This window comes from Lemur catta, chromosome 10, assembly GCF_020740605.2.
Source record: "Lemur catta isolate mLemCat1 chromosome 10, mLemCat1.pri, whole genome shotgun sequence".
Taxonomy (NCBI): domain Eukaryota; kingdom Metazoa; phylum Chordata; class Mammalia; order Primates; family Lemuridae; genus Lemur; species Lemur catta.
Window position 1 is genome coordinate 40,030,641 of NC_059137.1, and position 25,339 is coordinate 40,055,979.

At 34.7% G+C, this 25,339-nt stretch overlaps 1 long non-coding RNA gene across 1 annotated transcript; it reads left to right on the plus strand.

The window, feature by feature from the left end:
* The first annotated feature begins 1,594 nt into the window (after positions 1 to 1,594).
* LOC123646309 lies at positions 1,595 to 12,621 on the plus strand. The gene is made up of 3 exons (XR_006737865.1): positions 1,595 to 1,628; positions 6,454 to 6,506; positions 12,608 to 12,621. It is a non-coding gene; the product is annotated as an uncharacterized LOC123646309 (long non-coding RNA).
* The last annotated feature ends 12,718 nt before the right edge of the window (positions 12,622 to 25,339 follow it).

The window sequence follows — 25,339 nt, forward strand, 5'->3', positions numbered from 1 at the left end:
CATGGATGGCTGAAACAGAGACTAGATTTATAAGGAAGGAGTAAAAGAGTATAAAGAGATAATAGACATGTACTAAAAATTCTGTAGTGAAAACGTGGTTGTATTAAAAAGACAATCACTACTGCACTGGAGATGAAGTGCAGGAACTTAAGAAAAAAGACAAATTTATCTTCTAGGTTAAAAGTCATATTTGAAATGGTATTTAAAAATGGAAGAGAAGCTTAGTATTTTTGAGTGGCCAGTTCCTGCTGGCAAAAGATAGTCAGAACTGGTCCATTTGACAGCTAAACTTTCCAGGGATCAGTGAAAGAAATACATGAAAATGTAACTAGTGATAATTGAACCTGCAGTAGCAACTGACTATAGCCAGGAGTTCTGAGTATATAAAAGGAAAGCCTGTGGAATGACACAAAATTTTCAAGATCTAATAGAAAAGAATTGTGTCCTTGAAAGCCTCTCCAATGTCATACTACATTGTTGTTCTTCCTAAATATTTGCCCTCCCAACGAAATTTTCATAATTATCTTTCTTCAATCCTCATTTTAAAGAAATACCTTGAACAAAGCAAACTGCATAAAATGTTAATATTTTAGACCATCTATGCAGTTAATGTTTCTATACTTTTAATTCACAATTTAATTTTATTTTTAAAAGAATTCAGTAAGCATCCATTATCATGAAAGGTGACTTCCATTTTCATTTGTGCCACAGCCCCAGTACTTGACTTGACTCATGATCTCAATAAATCTTGAGAATTTTAACCAAGTAACTTAAATTCCATGAACCTCTGTTTTCCCAATGAGAGATTAAATATGACTGCAAATGTCATCAATATTATCTCATGATCAAAAGATGTATTACTTACCTGATGCCTGAATCCCCTCCAGAAATTCCTTGTCATTGTGGTTATCTTCTCTGTGGAAAATCTCTTACAAATGTACAGTTCAGTCCATATTTGGACATCTTTCAAGACTAGGCTGAGAACGTGTGGAAAATGGCGGATCAGTGGTGACCTCCTGGCTCTCTGCTCCCAGAGTAGAAGGTGAAGAACGCGGACAGCTACACATGAGTGCATCGCTCTCCCACAAGAACAGCATCGGGAATCTGCAGAGGAGCAGCGCAGGACAAGCGGCACTGGGGAAAAAAAAAAAAAAAAAATTGAGGTGAATTGAAGAATTGACCACAAACTCTGGAGAGTGCGAGATATACAACAGAGAATAAAGCATGGGACCGCCACGCCTGTTGGCCGGGCAGGCAGTGTGCTCTGACCCACAGGAGGACGACTCTTCCTCCACCAACCTCCACTTCCTCTCAGGCAGGGAAGCGCCTGAGCCGGTGCAAAGCTGCGGCCGGGGCCGACAGGCTGTGTGGAGAGACAATAGCGGTAACATTTTGAACTCTCCAGGGCGCTGTGCTAGGTCCGCACTGGGCGGGGGAGGGGCTGGTCTGAGCGGACGCTTCCCCGGCCCTAGGAGGGAGTGTGGAGACAGGCGCCTCGCCTCTGGGGGTCACCGGGACCAGAACAAGGGAGGTGAACTCCGAAAGGGGGGGCTCTGCCCCTGGAAACCGCCGGAGATTCGGCTGGCGCAGGGTGGGACGGAGAGTGCAGGACCCTCTGAGGGACTGAGGTGAGTCAGTGGGACAGGGAAGCAGTGGGGACAGCCCGCCAAACCCAGAACCCGCAGCCCGCCGAGCAGTAGCCTCCAGTGCTGGCTCTCTGTGGGTGGGCAGCCGCATTTTGGGGGGGGTCCACAGACTAGAAACGCTGTGGTGCGTTGTGGTTCTGGGCACCCCCTTCCGCAGCCCGGCCGGGCAAGCCCAGGCAACGCCCCTGCCCAGGCCGCCAGAGCAGGCCCCACCCTCGGAGGAGCGGAATACCGAGAGAAGCTCTTTCTGAACATTCCTCCCCCAACCCGGCCACTTGCCTTTCATGTGGGCAAGACAAATGCCACCCCTGGAGGTGTGCAGTGACAAGAAAAGACACTTTCTGGGCTGAGACACTCGGTGGCCTCAGGCGGCGCTCCTCCCCTGGCCCGGGCTGCTGGTCTTTTGCGCCACTGTGGTAAACCCGCCCTTGGAGGTGGGGAGTCACGAGAGAAGCCACTTCCTGGGCTGAGGCCTTCGGTGGTCTCAGACGGCACCCCTCTACCCCCTCTACCAGCCCAGCAGCTTATCTTTCTCTCAGAAAGGGCAGACCCCACTCTTGGAGGGGGGAGAAACAAGAGAAGTCGTTTTCTGGAGTGGGACCTGCCGCGTCTCAGACAACGCCCCTCCCCCAGCCAGGCAGGGCAGACTCCGCCCTTGGAGGCAGAGAGAAGGGAGAAAAGTCACTTTCTCTGCATGACTGGCCTGAATCTGTGCGACCTTGTAACTAAGTAAAAGAGGGCAGACTGTTGATTAGGCCCAGTGGGCTGGTTTTGATCATCTGACAAGACCATAACACTAGGGCTCACTCTTGGCACCTGGGCTGCTGCCAGCTTTGGGACTTGTGGACTGGGAGGGAAAATCCTGGACAGAGTCCTCAGTAATTGCACCAATTGACACCACCCACCTGGAGCTGCCTCACAAGTGTGGGGAAAGGGCCCTGAATAACATACTAGCAATTCTTCCCTACCAACAGATCAAGCAACCACAGAAGTATATGCTCTCGGGCTTGCAGGTACCAGTTTTCCTTACCCCACCTGAAGTGGCAACAGGGCTCAAGTTACCCTTGGGAGTGATAAGACATTTCCTAAAGATCAGGGCATTCATATACCCCATTTGTGGGTTTAGAACCCAACACAAAGGCATTGGAATACCTTGATAATTGACTCCTCCATGCAAACTACAAGCAACAACAGAGAGGGTAACCCCACAGCTCAACACAATACCTTCCATCTCAACCTATTGGAGGGCACAGGAGTCACACACACAAGAGGGAGTCACACACACAAGAGTGATTCACCACCTGGTGAGCTAAAGCGAGGGGTTCAAACTCACTAATCTCCTTTGGCAAAAGGTGAAGACAACAGGTCAGAGATAACCCAACAGGCTAAAACACCTCTAAGGCAATACAGGACCAGAGCACATCTCCCCAGCACTGTCAAGGAACATCCCTTTGGGGACTTGGCGATACGGCCATAAACCAGCCCCAGCACCCCCAGTTCTCCACAAAGTAGCCTGATGAGAAAGAATCAGTGAAAGAACATAGGAAACATGAAAGATCAGAGAGAAAAGTCACCCTCAAAAGAAAACATTCGATCTCTATCAATTGATACCAACATACATAATATGATTAAACTGACAGAGGAAGAATTCTGAATATGGATTGTAAGAAAAATCAATGGAATTGAAGAGAAAATAGAAACCCAACATAAAGAAGTCACAAGAACAATACAGGAAATGAATGAAAAATTATCTAAAGAAATTGAAATACTATGGAAAAACCAAACAGAAATTCCGGAAATGAAAGATGCATTTAGAAAACTACAAAACACAGTGGAAAGCCTCAAGAACAGAAGGGATCAGGCAGAAGAAAGAATCTCAGAGCTTGAAGATAATGCCTATGTGGTAAGCAAATCAGATTAAGAAAACACAGAAACAAGAGACAAGATCAAAACATACAAGAAATGTGGGATTATGTAAAGAAGCCAAATATAAGAATCCTAGGCATCCCAGAGAGAGAAGAAGAAAATACACAAGGGCTGGAAAACTTATTTCATGGAATACTGGAGGAAAATATGCCTGGTTTGGCCAGAAATCTAAATATCCAGATACAAGAAGCACACAGAACTCCTGGGAGTCTCAATGTGAAAAGGCAATCACCACATTAAGTACTTACTAGGCTGACCAAAGTAAACATGAAAGAAGCAATCCTTTGAGCAGTGAGATGAAAACAGCAGATAACCTACAAAGGAAAACCTATCAGACTAACTGCAGACTTTTCAACTGAAACTTTACAAGCCAGACGGACGGGGTGCCTATCCTTAATCATCTAAAACAGAATAACGGCCAACCTAGAATTCTCTCCCTCTTTATCTATGAGGGAGAAATAAAGACCTTCCCAGACAAGCAATCACTGATGGAATTTGGGGAGACCAGACCTGCTCTACAGGAAGTACTCAGACCTGCATTACACACTGAAAAGCACAATAGACACTCTCCAGAGTAAAATCACTCAAGAGTTGAAGTCTAGTACCTGGATTCCATAATGGCTCAAGGAGTAAAACAAAACAATAGGAATTCACCCAACAATATGAATGGAAATCTACCCCAAATATCAATCCTCTCAATAAATGTGAAGGGCTTGACTTGTCCTCTGAAGAGACATAGACTGGCAGAGTGGATAAAAATCCACAAGCCTAGTATCTGCTGTCTCCAGGAAACACATCTAACCCACAAAGATGCTTTCAGGCTCAAGGTCAAGGCATGGAAAACAATCCTTCAGGCAAATGGAAGCCAAAAGAAAGCAGGGGTAGCTATACTTATTTCAGATAATATAAGCTTTAAAATAGCCAAAGTAAGAAAGGACAAAGGTGGCCACTATATATTGGGAAAGGGAAGATCCAACAAATATTAACAATTCTTAATATTTATGCACCCAACTCAGGCACACCCAGATACATAAAGCAAACCTTGTTTGATATAAATAGAACAATAAACAATAACACCATAGTACTTATACCCTGTTGGTAGGACTGCAAAGTAGCACAATCTCTATGGGAAGTAGTACGGAAATAACTCGAAGAACTAAAAGTAGACCTACCATTTGATACAGCAATCCCACTATTGAGTATTTACCCAACGGGAAAAAAAGACATTTTATAAAAAAGACACACTTGCACTCAAATGTTTATAGCAGCACAATTCACAATCTCAAAAATGTGGAAACAACCCAGTGCCCATTAATACATGAGTGGATTAATAAAATGTGACATATGTATACCATGGAGTACTATTAATAATCAACCACCAAAAAAAAAAAAAAAAAAAAGGTGAACTAATACCTTTTGTGACAACCTTGATGGAACTAGGGATCATTCTTCTAATCAAAGTATTATAAGAATGCAAAAACAAACACCACATATACTCACTATTAAATTGGAACTAATTGATCAACACTCATGATCAACATATGGTAGTAAAATTCAATGAGAATCAAGCAGGTGGAAGGCAGAGGATGGGATGGGTAAATTCACACCTAATAGGTACAATACACACTACCTGAGTGATGAACACATTTATAACTTTGACTCAAAGTGTACAAAGCAATTCACGTAACCAAAACATTTTGTTCCCCACTAATATTCTGAAATAAAAAAAGAGAAAACATTTTCCTTATGAATAAAATATCTGAATCTACAGATTTAAAGGATATATTTTTAAAGAAACTTTGTAAAAAATGATTAACATCAAAAGCTATTCTAATGTATCATTTCTGATTTTGGACGTTTAAAGCCAAGAAACACAAAAGTTTTTTATAGGTAGGAAAAATTATCTTAACCTCTTGTTTTCCTCTCTGTAGAAAACTTTTTCTACATGCAGGTTCTGAGAAGTCATCAAACAATTTTAGAAAAGAGAGAGAAATTCAGAAGTTTGATGGCTAGCTATATCGCCACTCTATTATCAAGACCACCCAGATTAAATTGTCTAATATGCACAAGCATGAGGACTAGCATGTCCATGCACACTTACTGAGAAAAATTTTCTTGAAGATGAACTTCAGTCAACTAACGTATGGAAGAAGTATTTATTGAGAAAAAGATAGAATCAATTGTTTAAAAAAATTTAGTATCAATAAACAGCAGACTGAGGGGCTGGCAGTGGTGGGGCCAGAGTGAGAACAGGTTTGGTAGCCTCACCTGCCCCCATGTCAAGAAAAATTACTATTAATATATATCAAAAGTTAGTAAACATTGATATTCAATCACTGAGTCAATGCAAGCAAAATTTAAGTATACACACACATATACACATGCACATATACGTAATGTAGAAATAATGTTTTTGTGACTGGGTAACAACTATCATTGAATAAATTTTTTAAATGTCTTTTTTTCTCTGCTTATAGAAGATTTGATTCCTTCCCTTGTCTCTTGGGCTCATGCTTAATTATTCTTTAGTAGTCAGCAATGAACAATTTCAAAAGTAAAACAAGAAAACTGTAGATGCATAAGTTAATGAGGATGTGAAAAAATAAGTACATACATAGGCTTGGGTTTGGGAAAAGTTGGCTTTTAAAGAGAAAAACAAAGCACAATAAAACCAAAAATGAATTGTGGATAAAAGGGAAGAGTACCAGGGAGTTTGGTAAAGAGAGGTACCACCATAGGTTGGAGTGTGATAAAAATTTATACTGGATAACAAGAAATTCTCAGAACTGTTACCATATACTGTGCAATTATATTAATATTTGCTTTGTGGGGCCCGAAAACACAAATAAAGAATTTTTATAATTCTGAACTTATTTTTCAGATACTGGGCCATGTTGTTGTTCTGTACCTGTGGAAGAAGCACTAATATACTTGGTAAGTTGAGTCCTGGCTGTAATCTGGTTACATAATTAAAAACAATTTAGGAATGTAATTGGATGGGCAAGATACAAGACATTGATGGAGTTCTCAAAACTATTTGATGGTTCTCGTGTTCTATTTCTAGAAAGACAATCAGTTAAAACTCATACATTTTATAATAAAACTTTAGTTATATTGTTTAAAGGTGAGGAGATACTGTTAAAAGTATTAAGAATAATAATGCAAAGAATCAAACTGGGTTTTAGATTGGGAAAAACAGCATGAGAAGGACATTTAAGAAGAGCTAATATTCAGCCACTTTGCAGCAGTATGGTTGATCCAATTGTTATTTGTTGTTAATGCAACCTGGTAATTTCACCCCTCTCACAGATGCTGCCCTAGCACCTTCTGCTAGACTCTGTACCTCCATGATCTAGTACCTGAAGGGAATCCTGCTCCAGAGCTACAGCAGGCATCCCTCATCCTGGCTGATTAGAGCCTGGAGCAAGGTAGTTTTAAAGACGTTGAATAATAGTCCTGGGTTTAAAAATGCAGATTCCCTTATTTTAAGAGCAGAAACTTTGTAGATATCTTCTAAGTTAGAATATTTGAAAATGCAGGTTTATCAAGAATTTGAGACCAGCCTGAGCAAGAACAAGACCTTGTGTCTAAAAAAAATAGAAAATTAGCTGGGTGTCGTGGAGGACACCTATAGCCCCAGCTACTCAAGGGGTCTGAGGCAGGAGAATCACTTGAGCCCAGGAGTTTGAGGTTGCAGTGAGCCATGATGAAGCCACTGCATTCTAGCCCAGCTGACAGAGAGAGAGAGACCCTGTAAGTAAGTAAGTAAATAAATAAATAAATAAAAGGTTTAGGAAGTAAATAGGCTGTGTATCATCCACTTTATTAAAATGAAAACAAGCACATATATTCAGAGATTTATAATTTTCAAAACATTTTCATGTGCATTATGTTATGTGATTCTCAGAACAAACTTTAGAGGACACTTAAAATGCACTAGTAGATCAGAGTTGAGATTAGAATTCAGATTTGTATAACTCTGCCTTATTTATATATACTTTCAATAAAAAGTGACATTTCTACTCAAAAAAGGTTTATGGTAATTTCAATTAAAGAAGTAGGAAAGCTGAAGACAGCGTAAAAACAAAGAACATGTGTTGAAGGAGGAAAACATTGCTTGGTGTGTTTTATATCCCTCATGGAACAGACTGGTGCTTAATGTTAGGTGCCACATGTCATATTCTTTGAAATCCTCAGTAGTGAGTAACTAAGTAGATATTCAAATGTGTGTTGATAATTTACAATTCTGATTCATTTATGGCATATGTGCTTATTTAGCTATCATTCAAAAGGAGGCAAAACAGCAAATTCAATGGCTTTACACATACACATTGAATTTACAAATTCAATTGTTTTACACATATACACACATATACACATAGACTTTTTTGCCCTCTTAAAATGATTAAAAGCCTCCTATGAAATTTATTGGCTTGTTTTAATTAGCTGGATTAACTTTGAGTTTTAAAAATGCATTCAGCATGTCTTTTTTTGGTGGTAGGACTCTAGTTATAAAATTTAAAAATTCTCTATAACCCTTGTTAGTAAGAACATTTTATTAAATTTAAGAATCTAGGATAGCACTCCTAAGTTAAAGTTATATTTCAAAGCAATAATTATTTTATACTCATTTTTGAGAATTCAGCGCACAGTATTAGGAAATGCAAAACAAAACAGGGACCTCTTAGAAGTACCAAAATAGCGTGATACTTTATTTTAAGCAAGATATTTCAAACATTACTTCACTTAAAGTGGGTAAAATATACCTTTATTTAATTATAGTTTTTAGTTAAGCACATTGCAATGCCAAAAGAATTAAAGAGAAATAAAGACAACTATATTTTTAGAAACAAATAGAAAGTTTTAAGGCATATAATAGGTGTCTAAGACAATGATTTGCAATTGAGAAAAATGAGGATTCTCATTTGGGCACCTCTACCTTATGTGAGTATCAGCACTACATCCTCTGATGGAGATGTTCCTGATTATAATGTGGGATGAAGCATGTGGATATACCATATAAAATGATAAATGTTGATTCTTCAAATCATGTCAGCACAACCTAAGAGACTGTGCACCTGCTTTCTTGCCTTTCACTTTGGAAAGACATTATTAAACTTATAAAATTTTTGAAGGAAATACATAGCAGGCTGAACAGTTCTTATTTGTAACAAATTTATTTAAAAGTACCAAAGATGGGATGTTCTTCAAAATGATTTTTAATATCAGCTCAATATTCCAAAGAAAGCTTAAGTTATTTAAGCTCATTTTTTTAAGATCTGAATGTCAGTAAGATGGTGTTTAGCTTCTATTAAAGTATTTATCAGGTCCATTGTAACTATTATCTCACCATATAACATGACACCTATCACTGGAACCAAACAGCCAACTGTTCAAGGAGGAGGCTGATGTCAAGCTAGATCTCTGTAAAACTCCCCATTGTACCCTATTGCCCTTTTAATATTTCATAGCCTATATGTAGCTGTTAAATTATTTAAGCCACCTCTGTTTCTTGAACAACACATCTTTTTTTATATGGGCTTTGTCAAGGGGCCTGAAAGGTGGTCGTCGACAGGAAACCTGATGCTGCTTTAAGATGCATAAGCTGGACTCAGGAGGAACTGACAGTCTTTCCCAGAGCATTAAACTGGCACCGTCTTCATGTGCCTTTGCTAGAGAAGAGGATGCTTGCACTGGGAAAAATAACATGTTCAATACAGGGTTTCTTTTCCCAAAGCAAATTAGTAAAACCTTCTCTGATAAAAACATACAGATATTTGCCTCTTAAATATTACCTGTAAAGAATTGTCATTTATTTTAGACTAAATTATTACCTAGAAAGATGTCTCCTGTGGCTGCTGCTTTGTGTCTCCTGGAGTTTTGTAGGGTTGGCTGTTTGGTTCTCATGATCTTGCCTGGTGTAATGATATATTTTTAGACTAGAACTAAACTAAAATGAATCAGAAATTTGAATCCTGAGAGTGCTCAATGCATTAAAGAAATTAAGATCTAAACTCAAATTTACTAAGAGCCTAACAAGAGGTCAATAAAGATTCTGCACACACAATCAAATTTTATGGCAAATTATGAATATTTCTCAAAAAAATCTTTAGAAAGAGGTTTGTTCAAAATTATGACTTTAGAGATGAAGAAACTGAGACTCAAAGAGACAAATACCTTGCTCAAATCACACAGCCAGTAAGTGGCAGAGATAGGACTAAAAATTATTCTTGCCTCCAGGGGAACCTATATATATTTACCCTTCTTCCTCTCACATTTTTACCACCATTGATGTGTGGAAAGCTAATTAAAATACTCTCAAGCAGGTGATTCATTTATTGTGGGCATGATCTGCCCAGACTCGGGCTCTGTTCTACATAAGGAAATACCAAGTCTAAATAGCAATGGCAGTAGGCAATGATTGCCTAACCCTTCTAACTCGTGTCGCAGTGCTGTTTATGCTAGCCATTTTCGTGGTTCTATTACAGTGAGTGTTTTTTTTCTGACTTGGGTTTTGTTTATTTGTCCTTTTAAGTTTCTTTAGCAAGATAGTTTAGATTGTATCTTGGTTAATTGGAACTTTTAATATTTAGCGCATTTAGTATATTAAATGAATATATTTATTATATTTTTAAAATATAGTGTACTGCATTGAAACCTGCCATCTGTTGCCTGATAGGGTGTAGCCAAACTAAATTATTTTGACAGCAAACCTTCAATCACATGAAAGGAAAACGAAACTGAAAGACACAAGCAGCATAATTGTCATTTCAGCTATTTATGCTGGTTCTGAAGAATCTTCAGTAACTATGGGAGAGAGTCTGTGGGAAGAGCAGTCATTATATGTTAATAAAATTAGTTAGCTACTAAGTTGTTTTTTAAATTACATTTATACCTTGCTAAATTCCCTAAACCCACGCCCTGAGATGTTACTATTTTATCTGATGATACTCAAAATCATTGTCTCATGTTGTCTTTTAGTGTATAATAATTTTCAGAGAAACCCCTTCTCTTCTCACATAAATCAAGGTGCTTCCTATCTGTGTTTGAAGAAAGAATAATAGGCTTGAGGTCAGAAGTCCTTGATTTAAGCTCAGACATTGTCTCTTAAAAAAGTCACTGAGATATTCTGATGTCAGTATCTTCAGAATTCATCCATTATTTATATGACATTATTTAATAGCTCTGATATTATTTTTCTGGGAATAAAAAAATTAGTTAGATGTGTTTCTTGTTTCCAAGGAAATCAGAGCTCATGGTCTGACAAGAAAAGCAGACTTATATGCCAAAAAGCTATTCGGTCTCATCACTTATAAATTTGGGACAAGTCCCACTATAGGGATCAAGTGAGACAATAAATAAGATAGCACTTTTTAAACTATAAAGGGACTATGCTTTTAATGAATGTGAGTTTGAAACAATAATTTCTCACAATTTAAAATTCTATAAGCTTTGTTACTAACCAAAAATATGAATAAAGATATCAATAAGTTCCTTGCACAGAGAATGTACATTTTAAATATGCAATGAGAGTTTGTTGAAAGAATTAATGGACTATATAATACCATACTATAAAGTGTTAAATAATTTCACTAACAGCAAAAATTTTTAAATGATAACATTAATAAGCATGTGTTAAGAGTATAAATAAAGTCATTCTAGAATGGAATGTATATTCAACATTTATCAAGGTACTTAAGAATGTCTTTGTCCTTTGCCAATATAAATCCAGTTATAGGAATCTGCCATAATGATAAATTTGAAATGCTGCTGTGGTTTCAATGTGTCCACCAAAGTTCATGTGTTAGAAACTTAAACCCGGATGCAACAATGTTGAGAGGTGGGACTTTTAAGAGGTGATTAGGTCATGAAGGCTCTTCCCTCATGAATGGATTATGCTATTTTCCCTGGAGTGGATTAATCATTGCTGGAGTAGGTTCCTGATAAAAGGATTAGTCTGGCCCCCTTCCACCCTCTCCCTCTCTCGTTCTCTTGCCCTTTCTCCTTCTGCAGTGGGATGCCATAGCAAGAAGGCCCGCACCAGATGTGTGCCCCTCAAACTTGAACTTTCCAGCCTCCAGAACTATAAGAAAAAAATGCCCTTTTTTGGTAAATTACCTAGTCTGTGTTATTCTGTTATAGCATCACAAAACGCACTAACACAAACACATAAAAGTGTTTATACACAAAAGCAGTTCTTCAATGTTATATCTCTAATAGCTAACCTATTTATATTAGAAAATGTGCAGTAATATGGATTTTAAAGCCACATATTAAAGGCACATTTAAAGACAATACATTTATATGATGAAATTGAGAGATAAATAAGAAATAGAAATTATATATGTATATAGACAGCACCAATTTTAAAAAATATAAATACTTTTAAACTACTTTCAAAATAAAACATACAATTTATATTTTTAAAATACCATTGACACTTGTGTTTACATCATTGTTATTCATTTGACACATTTTGAGTGTTGATTATGTGCCAACATTTTAGACCTTGGAGATAGAAAATTTGAGCAAAATCAGCAAGGTGCCTGCTGTCATGGAGATTACATTTTATTAGTGGTTAAAAAGGCAGTAATTGACTAACAAGAAAATAAACTTACTTCAGACGGTGATGCTTGCTATTGAGTAAAATAAACCTTTGTATTTCTTGGGAAAGCAATTACTGGAGGTGTGTATACAGGGAAACTGTTTCATATAGGGTTGTCACGAAAAGCTTCACTGATTGTGTTATTATTTTAAGCATAAATGAAAGGAATGAAGGAACAAAGTATGCAGCTGTTGGGACAAATAATATTCCAGGCAAAGGGAGGAACAAGTGCAAAAGCCCCACTTTTACTGCCTACCTGGCTAAGTGCCTAAGTGAAGCAACAAGAACAGTGTGGTTGATGCTAAATAAGGGGAGGGGACACAATGCCAAGGGAGCAAAGGAAACCCAGATCAGAAAGATCCTCTGAGTAGGATAAACAGCCACTAGAGAATTTTGAGTAGAAAAATAACCTGATGTCTCTTGATTTTAGAAGGATCATTTTGTCTTCTGTGTGGACAACGGTCTGCCTATGGAAGCACAACTTAGAGGAAAACAAGAAAGGAGAATAATACAACAATATACGCAAGAAGTGATGATGTCTTATATCAAAGTTGTAAGAGCAGACAAGGTAAGAGGCAGTCAAATTCTGGATGTATTAGAAAAAAGAAACTCGATAATTGACTTTATCTGAAACTTATTATTACCCCATACTGTATGCAAGGCCAAAAGTTATGAGTAACTCAGGCATTCTGGACTAGATTCTTGCATTTCAGTCGAGCCATGTTACTGAGTGGTCAAATATAAGTGGAAGTGATGTGTGTAATTTCTTGTTTTGGCCCTAAATCCCATGAATACATAATATTTCACTCTCTTCTTTCATCTGCCAGCTAGACTCAGACCTAGACAGTAACAGGATAACAGAGTTACTGAATACAAGCAGCCCTGTCCACTCCAGGCTCAACTAGTGTAACTGTAAAATGACAGAGAAATAAATCATATTATATGAAGACACTGAGATTTATGATTATTTGTTATAGCAGTTTGCCTATCCTGATTATTATAATACTATAATATAAATAAACTTGAAAAAAATTTACAAATGATGATTCATGTGCTGCTAAACACCCAGACCAGTTGTTTTGGCCTTAGTGATGCTTCATTTATATTTCTTAACTGTCTATTACACTTGACAAAATTTTCTAAGCAATTGCATATAATCATAGAATGGCCAATGTAACTTCTTTAGTGAGAAAATTGCTTAAGAAATTTGACATATTCAACAACCATCAACATGCATCATTCATTCGTGTTTTTAAATGGAGAAATAGTAAATGAACTTGTCGCATTTTGCCTGTAAATATGGAACACAGTTTGACTGAGAAATTGAAGAATATTGATTTTGGAATTAAACAAGGCCTTCCATTATTTCTCAATCTACTAGACTCTGTTTCTGTGCTCTGAATTGCTTTTGCAATGTCATAATTATTATTCACATTGCTTTTCAGTCTTAGACTTGATACTAAGGCAGCATTTGATGCTTGTGATTCTTTCCTCACTTTCTCACCTCTAGCCCAGATTTTTGTGTCCCTGTTTTTCTATTTAACCCTGTCTCCTCCTTCTCAATTTCATGGACAGTTATTTCTCCTCTGGTTAATCTTTAAATGTTTATCTACTTCATCACTCTACCCTAAGCCCTTACTCACAAATTTCAGTTATAATCTACAAGCCAGTGGTTTAAAATGTATCTTTTCACCCCATACTTCTATTATGAGATCCCAAACCATATATAAAGCTGCCTGTTTAATTTATTTTCATAGATGAATCCAGACAACTTACTCTCAAAATGTCCAAAACTGAGTTCCACATCTTGCCCCCACCTGTGTCTCCACTTACGCTAAATTTCAGTGAAAAAATATAAATATTTAAACCATATATCAGATCATTTGGTTGAAAATTATTTTAGGATCTGATAAACTTAAGAATACTGCTTTTTGAAAAACACAGTATGTTGATTCTTTTAGTGGAAATGAGAAGAAAAATTTAGACACAAACAGAAGGTTTTACACATCCTTTATATACAGTGATGCTCAAATTATAAATCATAGTTAAGTATTAATATTACATGTACAGCCTTCATTCCATACAGTAATGTGAATGTTTGGTACTAAGAAAAGTTTTCTTAACCCAGAACTGGCATTTCCCACCTGCTGTTGAAGGTGGAGAGCAGGTGCCTGTGCCTTAGAACCAAGACCTATGCAAGGCAAGACTTGTTTCATAACGTGGTGAAAATCAATCACAAAAATCATTTGCTATGTCTTTTATATGAAGATTCAGGTTTTCTTTTAGCGGTGTGTGTAGACATTACTTATTTTCTGCAGTTTATACACGAGCTATTTTACCAGAAAGAACACTGCAGGCTTGATAAGCACACATGGATTTCTTAAGAAATGGTTCTTTTCCCTGTCTTCCATCTCTTTTTTCATAATGATGTTATCTTTCACATAATTGAGCTTACTGAGCATATTTATAGTAATTATAAATTTATCTTCCAATTCTATCATATATTTTTTAAGAGTGTCTATCTTTTGACTGAATTATATCTTTGTTTTAGGTCATATTTTTCTGCACAGTCATATGTCTAATTTTAATTTGGATGCCGCATATTGTGAATTTTATATTAATGAATTCTAGATTTTTAGCATTATTTTATCTTTTTGATTTTTTTTTATTTCAGCACATTATGGGTGTATAAATGTTTAGGTTACATAAATTGCTTTTGCCCCGCCCGTCAGAGCTTCAAGTGTGTGCATCCCCCAGAGGGTGTACACCGCACCCATTAGATGTGGATATATCCATCCGCCCCTCTCTGTCCCACCTGCCCAACACCCAATGAATGTTACTACTGTATGTGCACATGAGTATTGCTCAGTTAATACCAATTTGTTGGTAAGTACATGAAGAGTGTTAAAGTTTATTGTCAGAAAGTTAAATGAGTTGAAAATACATTTAATCAATTAAGACTTGTTTTAAAGATTTTAGGAAATTTGTAGAGTAGCCTTTACTCTAGATTTAGTTTATTCTCATATCTGAGGAGAACATTTCTGGGCTCTCCACTGATTGCCCCATGTATTCAAAGAGCCACCTTCAATCTGGCTGTTGGCAACACACATATTTCCCAGCCTTATGTGGGCTATGTAGAATTTGTTTTTGATTTATAGCTCTCTGATATTTGTTCTCTCCTAATAATTTTTTCCTAGCTAAGCTACATAGGTTTTAATTTCAAACTTTCTTATATTTACTCCTCTAAAGAGTAAATCATCCTACGTAAAATTTCTGGACGTCTTTAACTGCTCCTACAGCTTTGTAAATCTGACCCATAGAGTCTAGATGTCTCAGCTTTCCCAAACTCTGAACTCCTACCTTCCCAACCAAGTGAGAAGGGCAGGTTTGGTTGAGATTCATTCTCTCCCTGCCCCACATTCTACAGATTGCTTTCAAGCAGATAACTAGGGTGATCCTGTGGCTCATCTCATTACTTCCCTTCCCTCGGGATCCACAGTTCTGTGTTGCCTATTGGCTAGTGTAAGAAAACAGTTGTTTTGTAAGTTTTGTCTAGTATTCCAGCTGGTAGCAGTGGGATGGTAATAGCAGATCTTGCTATTCCATGTCCCCAATGACATCTTAAATGGGTGTTTCCTATCTAATCCATTAAATCTGTAACTGATATTATAAAATACTATGATAGTATGCTTATTCATTTCCTTTTAAAAATTTGTCCAAACTCTTGTCTTTATCCAAAGCCCATTCTTCTTGAATGCTTATAACAATATTTCTTCAGCCTACTTCTACATCTTAATTTTTCATAATTTTGTGGCTCATACTTCTGCTACAGCATTTTCTCAGTTCTTTAAGCAAGCGATGCATTTCTCCACCTTTGGCCTTCATGTATTATATCTACCCTTTACTCTCTACAACCCACATTCAACTGGCTAACTCTTGCTAAACTTTCAACTTTCCAACTAAAATTTCATGAATGTAGAATATCCCATATTCCCAGAGGACATTACAGCAGTAGTATGCCGGTAAATATTTAGCAAACAGCTCCCTGGTGAGTGGAAGAGGAGGGGGCTGATTGTTTCCACTAACAAACTTCCATATTGTATATGTGCCCACTGTGGTGACTGTAAGCTATCAGTGCAATGTCACACTGAACTTAGAGTTGAAAGAGGTATACCCAATCAATTCTTGAGAGTCAATTATGAGCCAGCTCCAACACACTGTTGCATATGTCTGTACCTATAATAAAATCCCATAACTGCAGGGAAGAATAATGCACAATTTTGTGTACAAATTGCACAATTATTGACATTTTAAATAAATGAAACCATTGAATAAGTTCTATAATTGCTGATGACAAACAACTGAGACCGTAAATATTTATGAAGTTAGAGCAGTATACCAAGAAGACAAATGCAGTATTCAAGATGCTTCTTTAGTATTGTCACTTTTGTGGTAACTGACTTGGAAAATATTAGGACTCTGAATTCATATCTTCACTGAATGACATGAGTATACTTCATTTTAATGGTCACCATATGACATAGATCAAATTTAATGAGTAATTGTATAACAAAAAGTGGCAGGAGATGCTGATGGTAATTCTATTGATAAATGGGTGGGAATGACTACGACAAAAGTGGTGATTTTCTAGCTTCAATAACTCATTCTGCTTGAGCTCATCAAATGTGTTTAGCTGTAAAGAAAATATCAACAAGATGAGAAAATAATGGAAATGATTCATCATAGAAAATATCTATAAAAGAGGCAAAATATTGTGAAGAAAATGTTGTGGTTCAAATCAGCTTCAGAATCTGCATACCAAAAAGGATTTCAGAAAGATTATGAGATAATGGCAGTGGCAATAGCAAATTTTTAAGCTTTCTAATTTAATCTTCAGGCTTAGAAAATTGAAAATATATAACAATAATTTTCAGATACTCTTTATTCTCACATCATATATGTATGTATATTTATATACAAATATATGTACATATATACATGTGTATATTTATATATCTATATATTGATATGGATGTGTGTAGCTATGTGTGATTTTATGTGTATATATACACATCTATATAAATATGTTTCCGCCTATATATTTATATAAAACTAATAAAGTCATAATTACATCTCCAATTGAGCATAGTAAGGTTTATTCTAACATTTCCCATTTCCTCATTTATAATGCCCTAAAGATCCTGCCTCTTATTATCCACAATTTATTTAGTCATTTTCTTAGTTTCAGAATTTACATAGAGTATTTCTGAAATTACTATATAACCCTAAAGATATATGATCAAACCGCTATGTTCAAAAGTTTCTTAAAAGGTTTCTCCCTCCCTACAGTTAGTTTCATTTGCTTTTATATTCAATTTTGTTCTATTCATCATATCCTTGTTTAATTTTTTCTAAGCATATGAAAGATCATCATGATTCCAAAAGTGAGAAATATATGGAAAGTTACATTCCAACAATTGTCCGTCATTTCCATCCTGTTCTTCACTTCCTTCCACCTTATTCCTGTTAACCTATTCTTTCGATATTATTCCTTTCTACGCCTTGTATCTAAACCAACTACATTATTTTTTATTCACCTTTCCTGTGTTTCTTGCACCAGTGAGCAAATATTGAATATTTTTCTACCTTTGCTTTTGTACTTACAAAAAATAGTATACTATGAATATACTTGAACTTTCATTTATTAAAAAGATGATTATTGTGACAACAATATTTAACTATGATCTATATGTTTATAACAGTATCATTTCAATATTAATTTTCTGATTGTGGAAATTTTACTATGGCTATGTAAAATAAAATACTAATTTTTTAAAAATATACACTGGATGATCAAGTGGTAAATGGCATATATCTTTAACTTAGAAAAATACTATATAGACATAATTTGTACATTTGTACAAATTTATATATATTATAAGCACAAATTTTTTAAAAAAACTTTCTTAAATAACAAAAGAGAGAGACAAAACAGAAAAAGAAAAGAAAATATGTTATGAAAAACTACACTATTAAAATAAAATAGAAAAATAAGACAGAATTGAGATCAAACATATCGATATATGTCCTTAACCAGCCCATTAAAAGAAAAAGATGTTCAAAATGAAAGGATCAACAAAAGCATAAAGGCATGTGCAAATGTATATAAAAAAGCAGAAATCACAATCTTCCTATTTGATTAAGTAGACTCCACACAAAAAAGGATTTAAAGAGACAAAAAAGAGGACTATTACATGAAATCAGTTAATATTTATGCACCCAATAATACAGCAGCTTTCATAAAATAGGAAGTACAGCAGAATCAAGGAAAATAAACAGAAATATAGTAATAAGAGGAAACTTTAAAACATCTTCCTCAATGAAGTCAGATTAAACAGACAAAATAAATAAGTAAATATAAGAAGGTCTCAGCACCATAATTGATAAGGAACATCTTAAATATCAAATTCTGAACTCTTATCATAAATAATTTTCTTCTGCATTTAGAAAGAATTGAATGTATATTAGACCACAAAGAAATCCTCAAGAAATTGTAAATAGAAATGATACAAATAGCATTTTATCATAATCCATTAAAATTGTAAATTAATAACAAAATTAAAAGTCCCTTCCATCTGATTTTTTAAAATGTAATTACATAAAACTTGGGTCAAAAAAGAAATAAAAAATGAGATGTCAGACTTTCTTTAATGCAATGATAATGAAAACATCCATCAAAAAAGCTAAAGCTTTTATATGACATTTTACCATTAAAAACCTCTCTCTATAAAAGTCAATAAAATAAAACTCAATAATTAAGCACCTTGCTCAAAAACATAGAAAAAGAACATCATAGCAAAGCAAGAAGAGAATAGAAACAAGGAGTTAATGAAGATGAAAATGTATAAAATACAATGTACAAGAATAAGGAAACTATTAGAGCACATCAATAGGATTGATAGATTTAACAAATTAAATGCAGAATGTCCAATTAAATCTGAATTTCAGATAAACAACAGGAAATTTTTAATATAGGTCTACCCCATGTAATATTTGGGACAAATATATACTGAAAAAATTACATTGTTTTTGTATGTGTTATTTTTTTGAAGTTCAAATTTAACTGGATAACCTGTAACTTATTAATATCTTACAAACCTAAAATAAATTCAAACCATAATTAGTTGTAAAAAAAAAAACCTGTAAAAAAAAAATCACTAGCAAATTCAAAAAAGAAAACAAAAGATACTATAAATGCATAAAATTGAAATTAGCAAGGGGAAATAATAAAAATTATTTATAATATTTTAAGTTTATTTTGCAAAATTAAAACTGAAAAGTAATTTTAACGAAAGATAAAACTTTCCACTAACTTCCAGTATGTCCTTGGAACAATAGAAAGCAAATTCAGTCACTCAGTTCTCATTCAGTTCTTGGCAAAATTGCTTTCTAGATACCTACATATAATTTCTCTCTTGAGTATAGAATGAAATATATTAATTACTATCTTTAACAAAAATTTTGAGCATAGTATTTTAAGAGTTATACATTATTTTTTCTTTTTTTTATTTCAGCATATTATGGGGGTACAAAAGTTTAGGTTACATATATTACCCTTGCCTCCCCTCCCATCAGAGCTTCAAGTGTGTCTGTCCCCTAGACGGTGCACATTGCACTCATTATGTATGTATACACCCATCCCCTCCCCACCCCACATCTGCCTGTGCTCTTAGGTGATGGTCAGTGAAACCAATTTGATGGTGAGTACATGTGGTGCTTATTTTTCCATTCTTGGGATAGTCATACATTTAAAACTGAATTTTAATCCAAAAATATTGGACTGAGCAAAAAGAAAGCAGACCTAAAAGAGTGAATGCTATATGATTCAATTTTTATAAAATTCTAGAGAAGACAACTAATTTATAGTGGCATGAACAAATCAGGAGCAAGTTGGTGCAGACTGAAGGAGCACTAGGGAATGTCATGCTGTGATGAACTAGCTGAAGTTGACTGAAACGATAGTCATGGGTGAATACATTTGTCAAAATTTATTGCACTGTACTTGTAAAATGAGTGCATTTTAGTATTTTTAAGGTATACTTCAAAATTGATTAAAAATATATCATAGTAATTTATCTTATTTTCATTCTTAAAGATAAATAGTTGCTGTAATAAAATAATTAATAAATTAAAAGTTACCTTTAAAACAGGTCTCTTAAGAGGAAAAATCCTATATATCTAACCTCAAAATACATGAATTATATATAAAACTTACAGTTTATGTCTTAAGGCAAAAAAAGGTCAGGCTTATATCTAAAGTGTAATAAATTAGTATAAAAATGCTTTTCTTAAAGAAATGTAAAAATAATCTTTATTTCACAACTATGTTTCTTACAAAGAAATAGTATACAATCAGCATTGTTGAGATGTTCTTAAAACTATTCATTATATGTAATGCCATATCTTCCATAAAGCAATTTTAGCTTTATTATAATGTTATTTCAGTATATCATCCTAATAAATATATTAATTTGTTATCAGGCAACAGAATCTGCTTGTCTTTAGAACAGTGCAATTGTTATTTCTAACTTTGTTACATTTATATATATTCTTCTAAATATTTAAAAAATGCACCCATTTTGTTAATAATAAAACCCAGTAGGTAGTAAATTTTCAGGTGATTATATCACACATTGGCTAGAACCTTAATGCAAGGTAATTTTACCTCTCAGGAAACATAAGAATCACCCTTAAATTGTACAGCCTAGGGTGCACTCGGCTTTCAAGAATAAAATATTTCAAATAAGAATAAGAAAAACAATTTGCAAGTTAGTCAAATGAGGTGGATATTATATTTAGCAGATATCAAGGTAGGGTGTTAAATGCTACAGCCTTCTACAACCATTTCATAATTTGATAAAATAACTTACAGGTGCGTCTACTGCTGTGCAAATCAGGGAAATGAGGAATGATGAATAAAATGAAAACAAATCATTTTTATTTCAAAAATAAAAAGTTTAGCCAAATTGGGATACTTCCAATTTTAGCGTTATTGATAACATAAAATAAACCACATTCATATATTATTTAATACAACAACTAATATTGGGAGCCTACAAGACAATTTATGATTGTCATGTGATTAACATGCTCAAGAACGGAAAAAATACATGGAGAATTTTAGGAGTAAAATGGAAAATATAAAGATAATCAAATGGAAATTTAAGAACTAAAAAAATAACAAATAAAATGTTTAATAGCTTCTTAGGCACAGCTAAAGAAAGTAATATTCTTCTGAAAGATATTTTCAGAAGAATATTAATATTAAAGGAAAGACATACAAAAATACAAAAAAAAAATTTATGAAGTGGAGTAAGACATACCACCAGTCTGTAAATATCTTCAATAAAGGTAGAGAAGGTATTATTTATATATGTAAATACAATAAACATAAAAAATTCTAATATGAGCTATATCAAAATATTAATAGCAGATCTCAAATAGGAGAAATTGAATATTCCAGCTACTGATTGAGTAAAACTCCGTGAGGAGTTCTATTTCTGGCAAGGTGAACTAGGTTGTTTCAAATGAATATGTTTTAAGAAAATAAAAATAGAACAGATGGACAAAAGATTAAGCCATCAGAAAGCTAACAAACAGCAAATTTTGAAGAAGAGGGAGGTAACTGAAGAAAAGACAGGTCAGCATAACATTTAACACCATGTTTCCCCTACAAAATAGCGCCAACTTTGAAAATCCTGTTGAGAAGCTGAAACCTTCAGCAGGTATTTCTGCACTTGTCACACAAGAAATGAAGTGCAAAACCTGCCAAAGAGCTGGTAAACACGCTACATTTTCCATAAGGACCCAGAAGAGAAATGAGAGAAATGTTCCAGAGTAAGTGTAAAATAGACCATTTCTCACAAGATCTGAAAACCAATGTGTCACCATTTCAATACCTAATTGGTTTAAGGTGATTTTCACCTAGCCTAACTGCACAACAAAAACTAAAAGAATATCCTCTAAGAAAAGAAACTTTTATCTGAGGAATGTGAGCCTTCTGTAAATTATCTGGCCCAGGCAGGCATGGGAATGAGACAGCAGCCAGGTCTCACTTCCCTGGAGCTAAGTAATTATTTCTTGCAGGGGCTTGCTATGGGGACTCTACATTGTTGCCACAGGAAGCTATAAATTAACCTTACAATGCTGCATGGTGGACACCATAATTCATAACCCTATTATAGTTCAATAATGCATAGCCAATCATTAATCAGTGTTATTTCTGTAAACCAATGAGAATTCTTGATGAACAACTTTGTATCAGCCCACTCCTTGTCCTCCATTTTGCCTTTAAAAACCTGCTTTTAAGAAAGGTTGAACAGAGCTTATAGGCAAGGTTACTTGGGTCTGAGTTTTCTGAGCAGCTGTCCTCATCTTGGCTCAAGTTAATACTTTAAAATTATATTTTGTGCCTCAGTTTCTTACTGAGGTTGACATTTTCATGAACTAAAATGGTGTGTAAAAATTTTTACAGATTATATTTAATAATTAATCAAAAACCACAAGATACAGAAGAGGACTTAAAGATAAATCAATAAACAAAATAAAACAGAACAAACAGGAGGAGACTCAAAAGGAAATAAAACTAATGGAGTTATGTGATATGGACTTTAAAATAATTGTGATTAACATGTTCAAGAACGGAAAAAATACATGGAGAATTTTAGGAGTAAAATGGAAAATATAAAGATAATCAAATGGAAATTTAAGAACTAAAAAAATAACAAATAAAATGTTTAATAGCTTCTTAGGCACAGCTAAAGAAAGTAATATTCTTCTGAAAGATATTTTCAGAAGAATATTAATATTAAAGGAAAGACATACAAAAATACAAAAAAAAATGTAAGAGAAGAAACATATGTCATTCTTCTCTTTCAAGGCTTCTAGAGCAGTTAACAAAAGCCAGCAAAATTTGCAACAGTTACACTTATTTTTGACCTTAACCTCTTTCAAATTCTAGTATATTTCCATAACGAGTGCTGGCCCTCCTACCTACCATTCATCACTATGCACCAAAGCCTGAGTAATTATAATGTGACAGCTTCCTAGGTGTTGTGGTCATTCTATTTACCACCAGCAGGGTGGTAATTTTGGTTACCATTTGACCATCAAAATTCCAGAATCAAACACTGAGGTCCTCTTTGTAAGGTTTCTTCTGGAGGTAGCTGCTTTACTTTTGGTTCCTCATGAACTAGATACAAAGACAAGGACTTGGGTGAGGTAGATCACTTGTGAAGCAGGAGTGAAAATGGTGAAAGTGAGAGAAAAAATAATAATAAAATGTAAAATGGGCAACTGGAGCCCAAACTTCCGGGACCTGCTGGTACATATATATAATAAAGCCCAGAATTATCCTGCAGGAAGACAAGAAAAACAGGGAATTTATTCCCTAGCTTCATTCCCCATGGGTTGAGGCTTGCCCCCAGCAGCATAAATTTCACCACATTCTGGTCTGGGTGGTGCCTGCACATAGCTATGCAAGATTCCCCAGTGTCAGAGAAAGCTCTCTGGTAGAAAAGAGACAAACATTGGAGGACCTCAAATTAAGGAGCCTTCAGCATGACAGAGACTGCTCACATGAACAGGCAAACCCAGATGGCCTCAGGGGAAATAAAGTAGGCATCTATTGCTCAACAACCCAAATTAGAATGAAAACATATAAAAATGAGAATAAACACATATATAAAAAAATCCATATGATGGAAAACTATACGAAAATAAATAATGTACTGCTATTTGCAATAATATCAATGAATTTCACAAACGTAATATCGAGCAGTAGAAGCCAAACATCAAATTACATAGCCTTTTCAATTTGCATGAAGTTCCAAAACAGGCACAACAAAGTAATGATGTTAAAAGTTGAGATAGTGGTTAAGAGAGGAAAGACTGGTAATGGGTACAGGAACATGTAATCATGTCTATCTGATTGTATTGGTAACATTAAAATTTTTTATTTGGGTAATTGATACATGGATGTATTTACATTGGGATAACTCCTTGAGCTGTACATATAATTTGTGCAACTTTCTGTATGTATATTATACTCTAATAAAAATTTACTTATAAATATATTGTTCTAGCTTTTCAATATGTCCTTAATCTCTTTCTGTTTAGTATCTAAGCATGTCAGAGTAGATATTACTCTTTTGAAGTTTATGAACAGCCTAAAAATTGATAATTCGTTGTGATTTTCTCAATGTACATTGTCATCCACTTGTCTCTTCAACTGGTTTTTAAATGCATTTTCTTCTTAAAATTGTCTTCTCCCTTGGTTTCTATCCTATGATGTTTTACTGATTTACTTCTTATCACCTCTTTTTCTGATAATATTATCTATTGTTAAGGTCTTCTGCAAAGATAAGCATACTCCTATTTCTGATTAAAACCTTCCTTGATTTCTCCAGAGTATAATCTTTATTCTCTTCTATTGTTGTAAAATTGGTTGTTTGGATTAACTTTGACTAGCAAAGAAGAAAAATGGGTAAATTCTTATGGAAGAAGCTGTATCTCTGTATATAATCTGCATGGATAATTTTAGAAAGATGTAATATGCATTTATAATAACTGTCCTATAATACCATAATGCTCATTTCCCAATTTTTAATAATATATTGCCAAGAATAGTTGTTGAAGTTCAAATACCACTTTAATGCTAATGATTTTTCTACCAGAGAGCTTGATGAGGTATTCGTACTCTGTCAACTATTAATATACAATACTCATGAAATTACTAAATCAAACTTTTATTCTATAATGACTCTTTATATAGTTAATATTTTTAATATCACTACGTATTTGTTGACAATGCTACCATTTTATAATGCTGTGATGAAAATTTTGCAATGTTTTAAATATTTAGAACTAATTCCTTAGTATAGATGTTGATACTTATAAGGCCAAAGTTCTATACGATTTTAAGATTGTTGATTTATTTTACACATTTAAATATTCATTATTTTTTAATAATTACTTTTATAATAAATATATATATAATTACATTTGTAACATATTGTAGTCATGTACTAGATAATGATATTTTGGTCAATGACAGGCTGCATATACAATGGTGGTCCCATAAAGTACCTTTTCTAAGGGGCTT